We start from the raw sequence: 16,846 nt of genomic DNA, 5'->3' as shown, positions 1-16,846 counted from the left end.
TGCAACATTCTGGGATGTCCCAAAACTTTCCTTCTCAGGGGGAGAAGGGTCACTCAAAATATTGAGCTAATTTAATTATCCAGCCAACATGAGAAATTGTGCTTGTTTTGTTAACAGGCTGGCCCAAAGAACCCCTGGAAAAAAGTGTCACATTGAACCTCAATGGTATCTGTTCAGTTCTGTCCCCAGGAGTGAGCTGACAAGTGTGGTAACAATCAGTGGTCAGCATCTCTGGCCCTTCAAGTCTAGCTCTTGGCAGCTCACATCTAATCCTATGGTTGGGATTTAGGGAAGATTTTTTTTTTAAGTTCATATACCATAAAATTCATCTTCGCCAGAGACTTTTGGTGCATTCACAGAGCGATATGACCATCACCACTCTAATTCTGCAATGATCTCATTACCCCAAGAAGAAACCTCCTGTTTCCTAGCAGTCAATCACAGTTTCCTCCCTTCTCTCTTCCAGCACCTGGCAACCATTGGTCCACTTTCTCTCCCTCTAGACCTGCTTATTCTGGACATTTCATATAAACAGAATCAAACCATATGTGGCCTTTTGTGGCTGGTGTCTTTCACTTAGCACAATGTTTTCATCCATATTGTAGCATGTATCAGTACTTCATTCATTTTTGTGGCTGAGTAATACTTCTTTGTATGGATAGGCTACATTTTATTTAGCCCATCATCTATCGATGCACCCAATGAGAATTTTGGTACCGGTTCCAGCTATGATTAAAACTGACAGGCAATGAATACGTTCTGTTTCCTGATAAGACAGCTACTTGGTGAAATTAGTGTACTAGGAAGATGGCTGTGGCTGACCTGTAAAGATCAGATTTGCAGCAAGGCACAGATGGTGAATGATGGAATTTGGAGCATTGCTCAAAATAGGAGGGGGATGTCAAGGTCACCCAGGGAATCTGTGCCAGAAGCAAACCTGATTCTTTGTCTCTCTGATTCTTAGTTCTCTCTTATTTTCTCTTTCTCATTCTCTCTCCCTCCCTCCCTTCCTCTCCCCGCCGCCCCCGGCCAAGTCATAAAACTACAGGCCCAAAAGAGCAGCTCATCTTGAGGGTTAGGCTGCTGTGGTGGTTTCGACTTTGTCTCATGTTTCTCTCAGCAGCTCTGCTGCCAATGAGCCAACCACACTCCTTCCCGGAATGTGCACGACTGATAATTGCCTGTCGCACAATTATCTGGCAAGCTCTGTTGCTAATAAAATGAATGATTTAGTTAGCCCTGTTAGTAATAGTCCACATCGCACAGAGACCCTTCGCTGCATGCACGAGGCTGGCAGGAATGCCAACGAGGCACCTGTGAGCCATTCTTACAATTAACTCTCTACTCTCAGCTTGACTGGGGAGGGGAAGATGGTCAGAGGCTGCAAGGCAGCAAAGCCTGCCTCTGCATCAAGAGCCGGGAGAATCTAGGGGCAAAATGAGAACTGAGGCCGGCCTGGGCTTTCTGTTGTCAAATTAAACCCACACACCTTGGGCTGCTTCCTCTCAGCACACAGTGAAGGATGCTGAAAGACTGTGCAGTGTGTCACCTCGGGTTTACTAGGGTCCAGGAGAAGCTTGGCCATATAGAGGCATCCTAAATCACCCCTCCTCATCTCACCCCTGCATCTCACCCCTGCTTAGCTTCTTCCTCACCTTGACCTTGGCACTTCCTTCCCTTGCCTATCAGGGCTTACTCCCCTCACCCCTCTGTCCCCAGCAGTCACTGCCCAGTACCCTCTGTTGTTTCTGCTGCACGGTCTTGCTGATTGTCAAGGTGAGAAAATAGGCCGAGAAAAGCAGACAAAAACGGGTGTGGGTTGACATACCAAACATAACAAGATGGAGACAGAAACTTAGAAAGTTATTTGAAGGAAATTATGTTAAACTATACACGAATTGATGTCTGTATGTATGCACACATACACAGTCACACACATTCTCCTCTGGTCTTTTGGAAGATTCGGTTCAGGAGAAAGTTTGTCAGGCTGGAATTTATTGAAAAATGTGCCTCCTGTTAAAGATAGCTCAATGAGACTCACGTGCACTTAAGGGACTTCTGTGAAGTTAGCAGACTAAATCGTTCACCTGCAATTACCAAGAGCGCCCAGAATCAGAGGGGTGGAAGTCATGGTGGGTGACTATGACCTGGCCTGGCTCCCCTTTTACTGGTTGTGGCTCTGATAAGTCACTTAATCCATAGCAATATGGATCAAAGTCTACTTTGCTTTATTTATACATGCTTAATTAGTTTGACAGCCTCCAGTCTGTCACTTTCTCAAAATTTTGAGGCAAATTATAATAATAATCATGAAACAAAAGGATAAATGAAATTTCGTGAGAGGAACAAAATGTGTGAAGAATATAGTGAAGTTAAAGATGAGATCAGTGCCTGGAAATCTCTGTGATGTCCAGAGAGGCTGCACACTGAGCCCTGAGAGGCACAGCCCTTCTTGGTTTTGAGTGAGAAAGACACTGCTCTGGGTCCTGATGCAGAGGACCTGCTGTGGGGACAGAGTGTGGTGCCCTTGGTGGCATCCTTCTGTGGAGAAATAAGAGCCCATTGTGATGGCTTCCAGTTCAAGCTGGGAATGGAGTTCTGTCCTGCTGCATCTTCACTAGCTACAACAGTCATGTGTGATGTTTCATAAAAACAATGATGATTTTCTGGTCCAATAAAATCCTGTGCAAGCTGAAAGAGAGAGAGAGAGAGAGAGAGAGAGAGAGAGAGAGAGAGAGAGAGAGAGAGAGATGAATAATGTACAGATGGACATCAGGAAGGAAAAAGGAGGGAGAGGGGAGAGGGAGGGAGGGAACGAAGGAAGAAGGGAGGGATGATTTTTATTGCTACTTACACAGGATTATTGTGAGAACCTATACAAAAATTTTTATTTTGAACTTGATAAGTTGGGGTTTCCTCTTCTTGTGCATCAACACACCCCTTGATTCTTTTCATCTCAATAAAACAAACCATCAAGACACAGTGCAGTGCACATGTTAATCCCATGGGCTCTGGAACCAGACTGTATGGGTCGAATCCTGGACCTACTATTTATTAGCTCTGCGGTGTTTGACATGTTACTTAACCTTTCTGTGCCTCAGTTTCCTTATCAGTAAAAGGGGGTGTCTGTGGTACCTGCCTCATAGGGTGGGTGTGAGGCTGAAATGCACTCGTGTATGTTTAGAATGGTGCTTGGTGCATGGTAATGGTTTATAACCCTCAGCTCTTGTTATGGTATGCTATATAAGTGGACCATTTTTTATGATGCTAGAATTTGCACACACAATTTCCAGCACTCAGTGCTCAGGTAAGCATCCTGTCCTTCATCAGGATCTCAGGGGTGGTTTGACTCATTGAGCAGTGGAGGCAGATAGATGGCCAAGTGTTTTCCTGAAGGCTGTAACTGGCATTCTGTGAGCATAGTGGGTTGAAGAACAGAGGGGGTGAGGCTTTTGTGCCCTTTATTGTTTTGCTTGGGGAAGATTGAATCTATGGTGGCATCCAGTGACGGCTGTGGGAGGTTGATAGACATACTTCTCTCTAATCTATGTGATCTCTAAGTCCAACAGGCATTTAATGTGGAGAGGAGGCTGGTGATCAGTGAACGTCTCCTTCGTAGCACACGCTTGGCTGAGCCCTGAGAAAGGACCCCAGCCTTCGGTGTCACCTAAAATTTAGTCCCATTTTCTTCATTCAGTCTGCTTTCTGGGGGAAAAGTGGTGTCACAGGCTCTCAGGTCCTACATGGGGTGAACTTCCAAAGGTCTCCTGTAAAAACCATAAGGTGTTATCTATGTGTCAGGAGTGGGTAGCGTGAAGACACAGATGAAAGCTAGCACCATGAGACATCGAACCTTTAGCTGGATAGATTATACCTTCCTGACACACCATCTCTAGAAGTTCCCTTTTGTTTTCTTCAGTCTATGTGGTCATTTCAATGAAGAATAAACTCTCAGGCTAAAGTCCATGGTATTGCCAGTGCCTGTCATGGGGCTGAGGGGGAAGGGGAAAAGTGGGGGACTTTGCAGCTGAGGACAGAGGGGCTTAGGTTAAAGGGATTTGAGCAGAAAGTAGAGCAGGAAGGGCACATGTCAGAGGAGTGGAAATGAGTGTGTGTGGTGGGGAAGCAAGAAGACCAGGTGACAAAAGTAGCATATGGATCTTTAATGAGGAGAGTATGATTTGAACAAGGGTGGCCTTGAGTCTCATTGTAGTAATTTCAACTTGATTCTATAGCAAATATCACTTGATTATGGGGAGAAGGAACACAAAGACTTGTCTCTGATGAGAGCCCAGCTGGGGATTTTTCCCAACTGGTTTCAGGGCAGGGCAGAGTGAGGGTCTGTAGCTGCATGTGTAACCAACCATGTTTCTGAACAGCCATTCTCTTTTTCAGGTCTTCGGGTCTCTTAATCCTTTTAGCCCTGAATGAGTAATCTAGGGATTACATGGCCACTAAGTCTACTCAGGACCATAGTGCCAGAAGGAGATACTGAGGCACTGTAGTCTACATAGCCTGGCTCTAGAAGCTTCCCTTGAGTCATTGTGGATAAGATATAGGGTGTAGGTTGTCTGGGCTCCTTCATTCAGTAATCTGGCTTCTAAACTTGTTCCCCTCCCCATCTTGTAAAGAGAGGTTATTTGGATAGCCATTTTAGTCAGTTTTTACTAAGTTCAAGTTGGTAGAGGTGGGGTGGGAGGAAGATGGTGGCTTTGATCTGGGGTTTCCAAGTACCCCCAACACTCTCAAATGGTTGGTGAGTGGAGAGCTAGAGGAAGGATGCAAAAAACAGATGCCCAATTCTTTGTTGTGTGGGAAGTGGGGACAGAAGGAGAAAGGTGATTCCAACCTGAGATGAGGGAGAGGGGCCTAACCTGGTAGAGGCAGGGTGCAGGTGTTGCCCTGACCCACACCTGTATCTCTGGAATGAGCACCTTTGCTAAGAGGGAAGAGTGTGGCACTGTGGGTAATGGCACATATTGGTAGGAGTTAACTCCCCATGGCACCAACCACCCTGAGTTCCTCCTCGCCCCTTTTTGGAGCTGTGTCCCTCTTCTGGTCCCACAATGCCTCTTGTTCTCTTTCTCCCTTGGGCTGTGAGAATGGCCAGGTGCCCAGGCAGGGCCTGGACCTGGACCCGGACCTCAGCCTCCACTCTGGGTTCTCAGTGTTTGTGCTGTTTGCCTGTAAATGAATGAGTATATGAATGTATGTGTGCAGGGGCTGGGGCTCATTGACAGATCAGAAGACAGGAGTAAAGGGCTTCCGGGAGGGGAGGGTGAGACCACCCATGAGCCAGCCAGCCCAGAGGACCCTTCGCTCAGCTCCACCATCAGCATGCAGCACTGCGATGCATCTTTAGCCATCGAACAGAGGAGTCATGGAGAAGCCCCAGGAGTAAGTGAAACTCTGGAGGACTGGGGGTGGTTGGCCCAGTGAGAGGTGGGGAGCCCAGGGATGCTCAGAAGGAGCTGTCCCTTAGAGCAAGAGAGGAGAGGGAAATAAGAACCTCTGTGTCCCCCACTGACCCCTTGCTTGATATACAATATCCACAACCCTGTCTCTTGATCCCTGCAATCCTGAGGTCACTGGCAGGGGCTGGAAATCCCAAATAGAACAACAAAGGATTGGGACATATATGACCCATGGTGTGTCCCCATGGAGACCATGGCAGGTGGTCATCTGATGTCCAAAGGCAGGAATGGTGGGGAGACCCTGACGCCAGTGATCATGCTGGGGACCAAGGAACCCAGGCTTCTTTGACCCACAGAGGGAAGCAGTAAGTATAGAGGGTGGTAGTTTGGATAAGAAAGAAAACGTGCCTTAACTTAAAGATGCTCATGATGGCCACAACCCTGGAAAGCTCTGGAATAAATACACCTGAGCCTTAGAGAGTGGAGGTAGGAGATGCTGTTATGAAATGGAAGCTTTCATTTGTTTCCTCAGGCAGCGGAAACAATGTCAGACATTTTGGAGACAAGAGGAGGGGACAAGCAGGCTTTGGAGCTGGCTGAGAGGAGGCTGGTGGGCAGGCAGCCTGGCTGTCATCCCTCCCTTTTGCCTCTCTAGCTTCAAGGATGATTCCTGGTTGCCACTCTGCCACCCTACTTCTTCTCCAGGTGGCAATCCTGACTTCACATCCTGATGGGACCCTCTGGGGCTGGCAGAACCCCTTGCTGTCTACAACTTGGACCTGGTGTTACTTTCAGGGTATATATGCTGTAAGGTAAGACTATTGAGGGGTCCCTGTGGAGTTCTAGGGTTTATTCCTTCTGGGAACACCCAAGGTACAGTCAACCCATAAACCATAAGCTTCCTACACAGGAAGTTGAAACACCTTGGTTGGGACATAGCAAAGCTGGGGTTGGGTTCCATCCTTGGCTTCCCCATCCCTGGGATCAACTTCCATACTCCATTCCCTTAAATGGAAGAGTGGAGGGAAATGGAAATCAAGAGTGGAATTCACTATTATCCCGTCTTTCCAACCTCCCCCCACCAACACCTAAACGCCTACTGCAGCTTCCTGTTTCTCTCTGGGCCCTGTTAGCCAGTGCCTGGCTCAGCAAGCCCTCAAACCTGGTGCTCCTTCCAGATGCCTTGCAGGCAGTCACTCAGCAACTTCATACTGAGCTTGTGCTGGAACCTACAGACAAGGCATGCCTGCCTCTGGAGAAGTTCACATTTGGGGAAGCAAGCTATTACAATTCACTGTGAGCAGACAACAGAAAAGTTGCTGCAGTGGCAGGCTGAAGGGGCATCAACTTGGGCTCTGGGCCAGGGTTGGGGGGTGTCAGGGAAAGCTTTTGGGGGAAGGTAGTGACAATCAGTGCTTGTTATGGGTAAGAGACTGCCCTGCATACTTTAAAGGATCTGCTCCTGTAATCCTCATGACAGCCCTGTTCCAGGTACAAGGGGGTTAAATAGCATAGCAAGTGGCAAGAGACAGATTTCTAACCAGGATGTCCTGGCTGCAGAGCTGGTACCCTCCATTTGCAATATTCCCTCACCTCCGTGAGCCAGTAGGGAGGGAACACAGTCCAGCAGGAGAAGCAGGTGCTGAGACTGCCCACCCTCTCACAATCTCTCAGCTCATCTTCAGTCCATCCTCTACACTACCATGGTGTGACCCACCCAAAACACCAAAAGGATCACACATTCCTTGTTGGGGACCCTGATGACTTCCCATCCAGGGTCCCTTCTATAGGCCTCTCTGGTCTCAGCCTCTCTCTCCAGTCTCACCTTCCTCCACTCCCAGCAGCCCTACACGCTTCCATCATCCAACACCCGATGGTTCTCCAGCCCCCACAGTTCTATACTCCATCAGACCCTCATAACTCATAACTCATAACTGTTCCTCTGCCAGAGCACTCTTCTCCCCTGGCCCCCTGACTGGCCAATACCTGCACGTCCTTTAGATTCAAGCCATTTGTCATCTCTCTGCAAGTCTTTCCCATCTTCCCCAAAGGCCAGGTCATTGGCTCCCCCCACCCCAACCCACCCCAAACCCCTTAGGTTTTCCAAGCTCTTGCTACAGGCCTGTATTCTCTGTGGCAGGCTGTAGTCAGCTTCTCCAGCTGCATCTCTTCCCAAGTCCTTGTTCAGGGACATCATACTAAGTAACTAGAAGTCAGTTGCCGTGGGACTATTTAGACTCCACTGCATAGACATCAGCAAATACTGCAGACCAGCCCTCCTCCTACCTTGAGAACCAGTGGAGGATGAGCCCACACACCTGTGACTCTGGTCTTTCTCCTTCTGCTCTCTGATTGACAAATTAGCCTAACTCCTTCCAAATTATACAGGCTGGGCCTGTGTACTAATTAATCTCTAATGACAACCCCGGCAGAATGACTGGTACCACGGGAGCAATATCATAAAACATGAGTTCTGTTCTGGAGAACTGAATGGTGGGGACAAGGCACTCAGCATCCCCCAATCCTTTGAAAACTCTGCCATGCCCACGTCAGCTTCCTGATCAGAACCCCTCTGTAGCTCCCTTTGCCTGAATGACCAGAATGTAAAGGCCCTCCAGACAGGCATTTTTATCTGCTTTGTTTTAAATCAATGTGACAGGGTACTCAGAACAGTGGTCAGTATGGAGAAATGCTTAGTACCACTCCACACACCATTGCTAAATCAATAAATAATACAACCAAGCACCTTACAATAGCTTTCAAGATGCTTTAGTAACTGACTCCCTTTCAGCTTTGATGGGCTGTGTCCTCCAAGCAGGAATTTCCACCACATTCCCACTAATCTTACTCACCTGGAAGTTTGACACACTCATCTCAGTAGACCCAGAAGTTAGGATCCAATTCCAAACTCTACACATGCCTGCCCCACCATGAAACTATTTGCAGAGGTCTCTGCATCCTTCAGACTGCTGCTGACTTCTGGACACCTGCTGTTCTTCTCATGATACCTTAGAAGTCTGTATTGCTTCCTCCAGCCTCAACGCTTGCTCTGTGCTCCTTGGGGGCAAGGCATAGCCTTGGACTCACCCAAACCCCTGGCTTCTAATTTGGGGTCTCACACATTGTAGGCATCCAGAGTGGTCCACATTTGTGTCCATATTGACCCACATTAAAAAAAAAATCAGACACCAAGAAGATGTGTGTAAATCCCAGCCTCTGATCTAGCCACTCATGGAAATAATATGGTTATCAAAGCTTACCAAGTGTCACTGGTGGGGGGGGGGGTGTGTGGAAAGAAGCAGTGGTGTCCAGGACGTGAGCAAGTCTGGTATCAGCCTCGCTGGCCCTGAGGGTCAGGTCTCACTGTGGTGGAGCAGGTTTTATGACTTCATCTTTCTCTTTCCCTTTCCTTCTAGTTCATGGTTACTTCCCTCCTGGCTGGCCACAGCTACTTCTGCCAGTCAGTGAACCACAGCCTGAACAGTCTGGACATGAGGGTATGGCAGGGATGAGAGGTAAGCCTGAAATGGAAGGGGGAGTCACTTTGTAACAAGAACTCGATCAAGGTGGCGTCACGTGGGCCTGCGGGAGGCGGTGGACCCCCTGGCAGGCTTTGGAGTCAAACTACTCAAGGCCTTAGTTTTGCTTGGCTCTGCCAATAACTTGCTATGTGACACGTAACTTTTTGGAGCCTCAATCTTCTTATGTCTAAAGCAAGAATAACAATTCCTACTTTATAAGAGGAAGCTTTGGAAAGAAGAGTGACCTAGACGTGTGTGGGCTTAGCGCAGGGCTGGGACAGAGCCGAGTGGTAGTATTGTAGGGTCATGTCTACTTTATTATTGTCAACTGTTCTTGTTTCAGTTGAAAGTCCAACTAAAACTTTCTTGTAGCAAAAATGCTGAGGCTTGACAGGTCACCAGGTAGGGAAATGGAGTCACTGGATTTGGAATAGTGGGATAAAGTCTTACAACTCAACTGTCATTCACTGGCTGGCTTCATTGGCTTCACTGGAAGCTTGTTTCAAATGCAGTCTCTTGCTCCACTCCAGGCACACGGATTAAGAATCTGCTTTGCTTCTTCCCTCTGTCCATCCTTCCCTCCTTCCTTCTCTCCTTCTTTCCCTCCCCGTCTTCCTTCCTTCCTCCCTCCATTCATTCCTTCCTGTTAGAAATGAAAGAGGCCCAGGATGGATACACAGGGAGACAGTTCATAAGCCAGCACAGAGTTTGTGGAGCAGTGGTCCTGGAAGAGGGATCCCAGCAAGAGAGCTGGAGCTCCCAGTGGCTTCCAGACTGGGGATATTTATGAGGTGGGTGGAGAAGTCCCAGGAAGGTCACTTGGCGGGATAATCCTCAATGGCCTTCCTACCCTCCTGAGATAATAAGGGCTTGTCATTCTCTCTAGGCCAGGTGGGGAGTTTCTAGTAAATGGCTAAAGGTAGATGTCTATTTTCCTTTAGGGCCAGGTGGAGAATTTCCAGCAAGTCACTTTCGAAGTGGGGAGGGGGTCCATTTCTAGCATGGCTTTCTTTTGTTCACCCTAACACTTCCTTCCTCTTTTTTGGAAATAGTGTTTTCCAATATAGTCAGGCTAGCCTGAATCTCACTATGTAGCCCTTTCTGACCTCAAATTTTGCAATCCCCCTGCCTCTGCCTCCAGAGCACTGGGGTGACAGGCATGCACCACCATGCCCAGTTTAAGAATCTGCTTTTCAGTAAACAAGATACCCATCAGCTTGAGATTGGGCTGGGTGTTACCAGAAAAATACTTTGGTTCTTGTGTTTGGCAGGAGAAGAATTCAAACAAGACACAAAAATTGTTGTAAAAATAATAGCAAAATTTAATATAACAAGATAAAAGTGGGGAGAAATGAAAAAAAAGAGAAAAATTTCTTGGCCTCATGCAGGAAATGGGAGTAAAGATTCAAAATGGTGGTCCTCATCTCTTAGTCTTATACTGGAGAGCTGGGGGAATACACGTGGTCAAAGATAATAATGGATCTGGGTGGCTGAGATGGCTGTTAAAACAGGGAGGGGTCACTCTGGCCACCCAAAACAGATACAATAGGTGTGCTTTAGGACTTTTCTGTGCTAGACGTGATTATTCTCCACCCATCCAAGGAGCCTAGGAGCTTGTGAACATCTTAAAGAGGAAAGCAGAAGCAGGTAGCTCCTTTATGTCTCCCTGTTCTTGTAACATAGCTTCTAAATGGAGATGGGAGGGGACTGGCTGTTCTGGCTTTTCAGTTTTTATTTCCTCATTTCAATGTTTGAGTCAGACCCTTTAAATATTTATTAAAATAATATTTCCCTGTCTCCTCATCTATCTGTTCTGCCTCACTGGGTACTTTTGGAAGTCCTCCAGTGTCACCCTCATTCCTTGGCTAACAGGCATTGGCTTGCAGCTGGGCAGGCCCTATGGGAACAGGAAGTGCACAGAAAAAAACAGGGCTGAATGGTACCCTTTGGGGGCTAGCTGAGCTACCCTCAAGACAGTAGTCTGATCGAACTTCTCCTTCCAGTCCAGCAGGTGGCAAGCTTGTGCTGGAAGTGCATCTCAAAGGCTGTTGAATTGCCTGACAAGGTAAGATTTCAGACCCATTGACTGCTGTAGGGAGTTACATCAGCCAGGTGTGGGGTACTCACATGCCAAGTGCCAATGCTTTCCTCCAGTTCCCTGTCAGATGTAAAGTCTTGGTTCCAGCACCTGGCTGAGGAAGACGCTCACATACTGAGGTAGCTTCTCACTGCCACAGGCTCCCATGGGTTCACACTCTTTACCTGTGTATCTACATAGAAGTGGACATTTGCTTCCATTACCAACAAGGTTCTAGGTTGCATTAAAATGGCAGATCGAACAGATTTAAAAAGTGATATTATATAGGAAGGGTCCTCAAACAACAAAAGCTATCCTTACTTGTTACCAAGGGAAGGAACCCTGCTTGTAAATCCAGAGGGTTTTCAGGATCCAGTGGATAGGTTGAGGTCATAATGGTGGAGTAGCATTGAGAGGAAGGAGCTCTTTCTTATCAATCTTTTGTTGAATTCCCTCTCCAGTATATTGGGAGGTAGGATAGGATGTTTGAAGGATCCCAGTCTCTGCAACCCTACTGTTCAAATCCTAGTTTGGACACCTATTAGTTGTGTACCTTCATCTTTCAGTAACTCAGGTTTCCCCATCTGTAAAATGGAGATGGGGAGGTGGATAAACAGCATAATATTATGTAGTATGCAAATGATTTTTATTCATATACTGTGTCTGGCACACAGCAGGTGATAAACATGTTTAACTTCTGTTATTTTTCTTTCATTTTAGTTTCTCCTTTAGTAAACCAGGCCTCAAAGGGGTAGTTGAGGCCCCAGGAAAATAAGAGAAAGAAGACGTCAGAATTAACATCCTATTTTCTTCCTTTCCAGGTCTTGTTTATATTATGAAAGAAGGCAGGTTGGTTCATCTCCCGGCCTGTCTACCACCATAGCACCATGCTCTTTAACTGGTGGCCCCAAGTCCAATGTGTGCCAGATGGTCTATGGAGGTAAGGGATGCCCCCCTGGGCAGGTCCCAGGCCTTGTCTCTGAGGCAGGTGTCTGCTGGGCTGAGTGCCAGCTTGGGAGCTGAGAACCATGTACTGTGACTGCTTATCTCTAAGATACCCCTTTCCTGAGGCCATGAGACCAGGCTTCTCCCCCATTGCATCTCTGTTGCTCCTAGCTACTCCTCCCCGGCTGCTTGGAATTACAGAGAGTGCAGAAGACTGAAATATTCTCTCTGTGGCTTTAAGACCATCATTGCGAGGATTGAAACATGAAAGAGAAAACCTCATCCATGTCTGAGGATTGAAACATGAAAGAGAAAACCTCATCCATGTCTAAGCTCATCTCCATTTACTTTTCTTCATCCCTCCCATCCCACTCTGCAGCCTTCTTCATCCAGATGCTTAATTTTTTGTACATACATGTACAGTCCATGTACCTGTACTATGGACTGGCCAACCTGGTGCCTTACATGTGGCCCTGTATGTGGTAGAAACATCTTACCAGCCCCCAGCTGGTCAGAAGACCCCATTAGCTCCAGAGGCCTAGGCTGAGCCCTTGACTCTGCTCTTGGCTTTACCAGTGACCTGGTATCTGACCTTTCTCATCCTGGGTCTTTCTAGGCCTCCCAACTTGCCAGGATCTCCGCATCTTTCTCCCCTGATCCTGGTACCAACCATGACTCACTGATGTGGGACTCACGTAGAACTCTGATCAGGTGAATTCCTCTCAGGCTTCAGTCTCACACCACCTATAGAATGAGGTGCTTGGTTAGGTAACCTCCAAACACTAACATCCTGTGAGCATGAGATCGCTGAACAAGCACAGGTGCCCAGGTGCTTTGTGGCTTGGGGACCATCATTGCCAGATGGTAGAGACATCCTGAGGTGTCCTTCAGGGAGGCTCAGGGTGGATTGAGATCATCAGTGACATTCTGGATAGGATTAAACAGAGGAAGCCAACCAGAAGAGGGGTCAGGAAGAGTCTCAGACTCATGGGTTGGGCTTTACCTGTTCTCCTCTCCTGAACTGCTGGTGGATAGAGGCCCTAGACAAGAGGGGGCCCAAGGGAGGATCCCTTCCCCTCCTCAGTCCTGCTCTACCCTCTTATCCCTCCCACTCTTTCTTTTGTCCAGGTTGTGGCCATAGCTGACCACTCCTAATACAGTATCTCCATCAAGTACCTCTTACTTAATGCCATCCACCTGCACACCCTTGGCCTCATCATCCTTCTTCTCAACTGCTACCACCAGACATACCTGAGGAATAAGCAGTGAAGCTGACTTAAAGGAGAGGACTAAGGACTACAGCTAGCAGAGCTGTCCCCATGAAGACTTAGGCAAAAGACAGAATGGCTCCCAGCCCACTGTGCCAAGCAGATCCTTCTGGAACTGGACTTTCATCCAATTAAGAAAGGAAGCGAATTACCTCTATTAGAGAGTCCAGGAGAAAAAAAATGGATCAGCCTCCCATGCTCACATCTGTTAGAGCACGTCTCACATGGAATTATAATTGTCTGTGAGGCGCCCCTCGTAGGAGGGACTGTCTTATTGGTTCCCCACATCTAACCTTTGGGTCCTTGGATTCTACAACTGGTAGTCATGCAGTCATGACTGCTGGTGAAGGACAGGCCTGGGAGTAGAAGAAGTCAAGGACTGTTTGATATCTAACCTTGCAATGGGAAAGCCGTTTGATTTCTGGTGTGGCTGTGAGCACAGTCACCTCTGTATATCTTTTTATTCACCACTGCCTGCACATGCATTTGCATAGTTGTATGATTCTGTGGTATGTTAATGGAGTAAGGGAGAAGGCCCTGTGTACCAATTTGATTACTTGTTTTCAAATATACATGCTTGTGTCCACATGTGTTCTCCACTTTTGTTGTTTGTTTATCTCTTCTCTAGTTCTCTAATAAAAGCCACGGAGACCACAGTTCTCCCTATCCCAGTCTGGAAGTCTACTGAGAAATCTCCAAGTACAATAAGAGCCTTCAAAGAGGGATGGGAACCGAGGAGAACTGTGATAAAATGGATGTCACCATCTTCTTCCAAGGTGAAATATAGGAAAGATACCACATAGGAGGCAGAAGCCAGCCTCTGCTGAGCTATTTGAACCCAGAACTGGATGGGCTTCTGGAAAACACTGTGTCTGGGAACTGTATCTATGCCTCCAGTATTTTTAATCTTCATAATCACTCCCCTTGACTCTTTTTAATCATTAGATTAAATTCTTATCTTTTGATTCCTCAATAGTCAAGAAAATTATGAAGCATTGAAGGCTACACAGTGCTACTTGCGGACTATTTATCCACCAGGCACTCGAGTTAATCAACTCAAGGCCAGGCAGAGCTGTATCCCGTGGGCAGACTACTCACAGAAAATTCACCCCTCCCCCACCTTCCATGTGCCAGTGATGCTTTCAGTGGTATCTTCTTATTTTAAAGCCAACTTTTTTTTTTTTTTTTTTTTGGTAAACACTGTAGTAAGATTTATTCATTTACATAGCAGGAAGGAGAAAAGTGAAATTAACCATTCCAGAGCCCAGAATATGTGTCCTTGAATTGATTTCTGCAGGGTCAAGGACACATCTGAAAGACTTCCAACCTTGTCTGGGAAGAACCTGATGTAGGAAGTGTGCAAGAGCTTTTGGAAAGGTTCAAGGTTGTGAAGACTCTACCTCTGATTACAAGTGTAGGATGATGGTATGAATATTATAAAATAGAAAGTCACTTGTATTTAGTAAAATATAACCAAATCCCTAACCAATATTGTAGATGTTCACCCCCATGAACTGCTGAAGATAGTAACAGGGACAGGTCATTGTCAGACAGTGCTCATTTCCTAAGAGGAGCATCCACGGTAAGGACTTTGCTGAGCTGACCTAACAGGAGGAGTCTTGCTGTGAACAGGCAGGTGATTGGATACCACATGGAGATGGTGGACAAATGAGGAAGCTAGTCTGATATCCAGGATGATCAGATATTGAGCCTAGGAGATCTTTGCTGAAACTAGATTTTATAAAAGGTGCACAGGTGGACCTGGAGGAGGTACAAAAGCTTGACTAAAGTTTGACCATGCAAAGAATCTTTGTCAGGGTGAAGCTCACATCTCTGTCAACAGTCCATCAGTAGCTGTGAATGGTGGCAACCTTTCAACTTCAACACTTTCAAGTTGCAGATGTCTTCAGGAACTAAAAACTTTTTTTTGAGAAATAAAGAAAATGACCCTGTTAGGTGAGAAGAGGCTTGCCCAGAATTAATACAGTGACAAAGCCAGAGATAGAACTTTGATTTCTTGATGCCCTGACCTGGGCTCTGTGTTCTACAGGACTGGGTCAAAGTGAAAAAGGTGTTTTCTCATAGATGTCCCAGATCTGATTCCTAGCTTGTAATGTAACTCATCCCTTTGGTGGGAAAAATGATACTAGCCTTCTGTTTTCTACTATCTCCCACCATTCCATGTCTTTTCCTTTTTTATATACAGAATATTTCTGTGTTGATTAAACTTACCATTCAGCATTCTGTTACAAAATATGGGACCAGGATGGGAAAAAAGGAGAAAGAAGGAAGATACAGAGGGAAAAAAATTAAGTAGCTCACTTTTAAAAGGAAGAGAGAAAAATGGTCCCTATCAGTGTTTGGATTCTCAAGGAGTCAAAATGTCACAGCTGGGCATGGTGGCAAATGTGTAGGTAGGAGGATTTTAGTCAGAAACTGGCCCTGGGTAAAAGCATGAATCTGTCTGAAAAATAGCTTAAAGCAAAAAGGACTGGAGGTGTAGCTCAAGTAGTAGAATGCTTGCCTAGCAAGTGCAAGGTCCTGAATTCAAACTCCAATACCACCAAAAAAAAATTTAAATTACAAGGTACCTTTCAGAGCCCCAGCAAGATTTGAAGACAACATCCCTGCAGAGACTATTCAACCAGACCCTACAATGCTGAGTCTAGTCCCTGTAACTAATTCCTTATTGCATACTCTGCTTCTCTGGCAGCTAGTTTCTATAGCTGGCTGTAAGGTCATAGATAGCTGTTATGACCTCTTTCTCCACACCCTTGTAGTAAATTCCTCTGGCCTTTAGGCCCTGCCTCAGTGAGCTGAAATGCTTAGCTTTATTAGTAAGGATTTAGCATTGCTGTGATGAAGTAGCAACCTAAAGGAAGAAAGATTTGTTTTAGCTCATGTTTCAGAGGATTCCATCCATCATGATGCTGGAAAAATCTGGGTTAGTAAATAAGACTCAGGAGTCAGTCAGCAAGGCTCAAAGTTTTACTTCTGCAGCCGGGTGTGCCACAGTCAAAGGTCTGCTAAGCAAGCACACGGAGAGGAGAGGGAAGTCCACTTGGGTTTTTATCCCTGATGCAACACTGCCCCCTTCTCCTATTGGTAGGAGTCAGGGTTCACAGTCTTCTTGGTTAACTATAGATGAGGCAAAGGGCAAGGTGACCATTTAACATTCTTGGAAGCCATGAGTTAAGCAAACATAATGAGCTGCTGCTTTAAAGTGGATTTTCCTGGGTTGAGTATATAATTCTATTTCTTTGAAGGAGAAGAAGTTATTCTTCACGATGGTGGGGAAGGTATGGTGAAGCAGAGAGGTTCACATCATGTAGGCCAGGAAGTAGAGGAAGGGGGCTACAGGAAAAGGTGAGACAAGATATAGCCCCTAGTGACCTACTTCTCCCAACTAGGTCTACCTTTTACCACCTCCCAATAATGCAATCATATTATGAATACATCAAGGGATTAATCAATTTATTAGGTCAAATACCCCTAGATCTAATCTCCTCTGGAATCACCCTCACAGACACACACAGAAGTACATTTTACTAATGTCCTAGACAATTCTTAATCCAATCAAGTTGACAGTGAAGATTAATCATCACATCCAGGCATGGTGGC

The 16,846-nt window shown here is 46.3% G+C and overlaps 1 long non-coding RNA gene across 1 annotated transcript; it reads left to right on the top strand.

The window, feature by feature from the left end:
• The first annotated feature begins 2,808 nt into the window (after nt 1-2,808).
• LOC141424074 (uncharacterized) lies at nt 2,809-15,068 on the top strand. Its single transcript, XR_012448901.1, has 5 exons — nt 2,809-6,226; nt 8,831-9,726; nt 10,939-11,000; nt 11,834-11,952; nt 13,086-15,068. It is a non-coding gene; the product is annotated as an uncharacterized lncRNA (long non-coding RNA).
• The last annotated feature ends 1,778 nt before the right edge of the window (nt 15,069-16,846 follow it).

This window comes from Castor canadensis, chromosome 6, assembly GCF_047511655.1.
Source record: "Castor canadensis chromosome 6, mCasCan1.hap1v2, whole genome shotgun sequence".
NCBI lineage: Eukaryota > Metazoa > Chordata > Mammalia > Rodentia > Castoridae > Castor > Castor canadensis.
The sequence above is the reverse complement of the archived record's forward strand: the minus strand, read 5'-3'. Positions and strand labels throughout refer to the sequence as shown.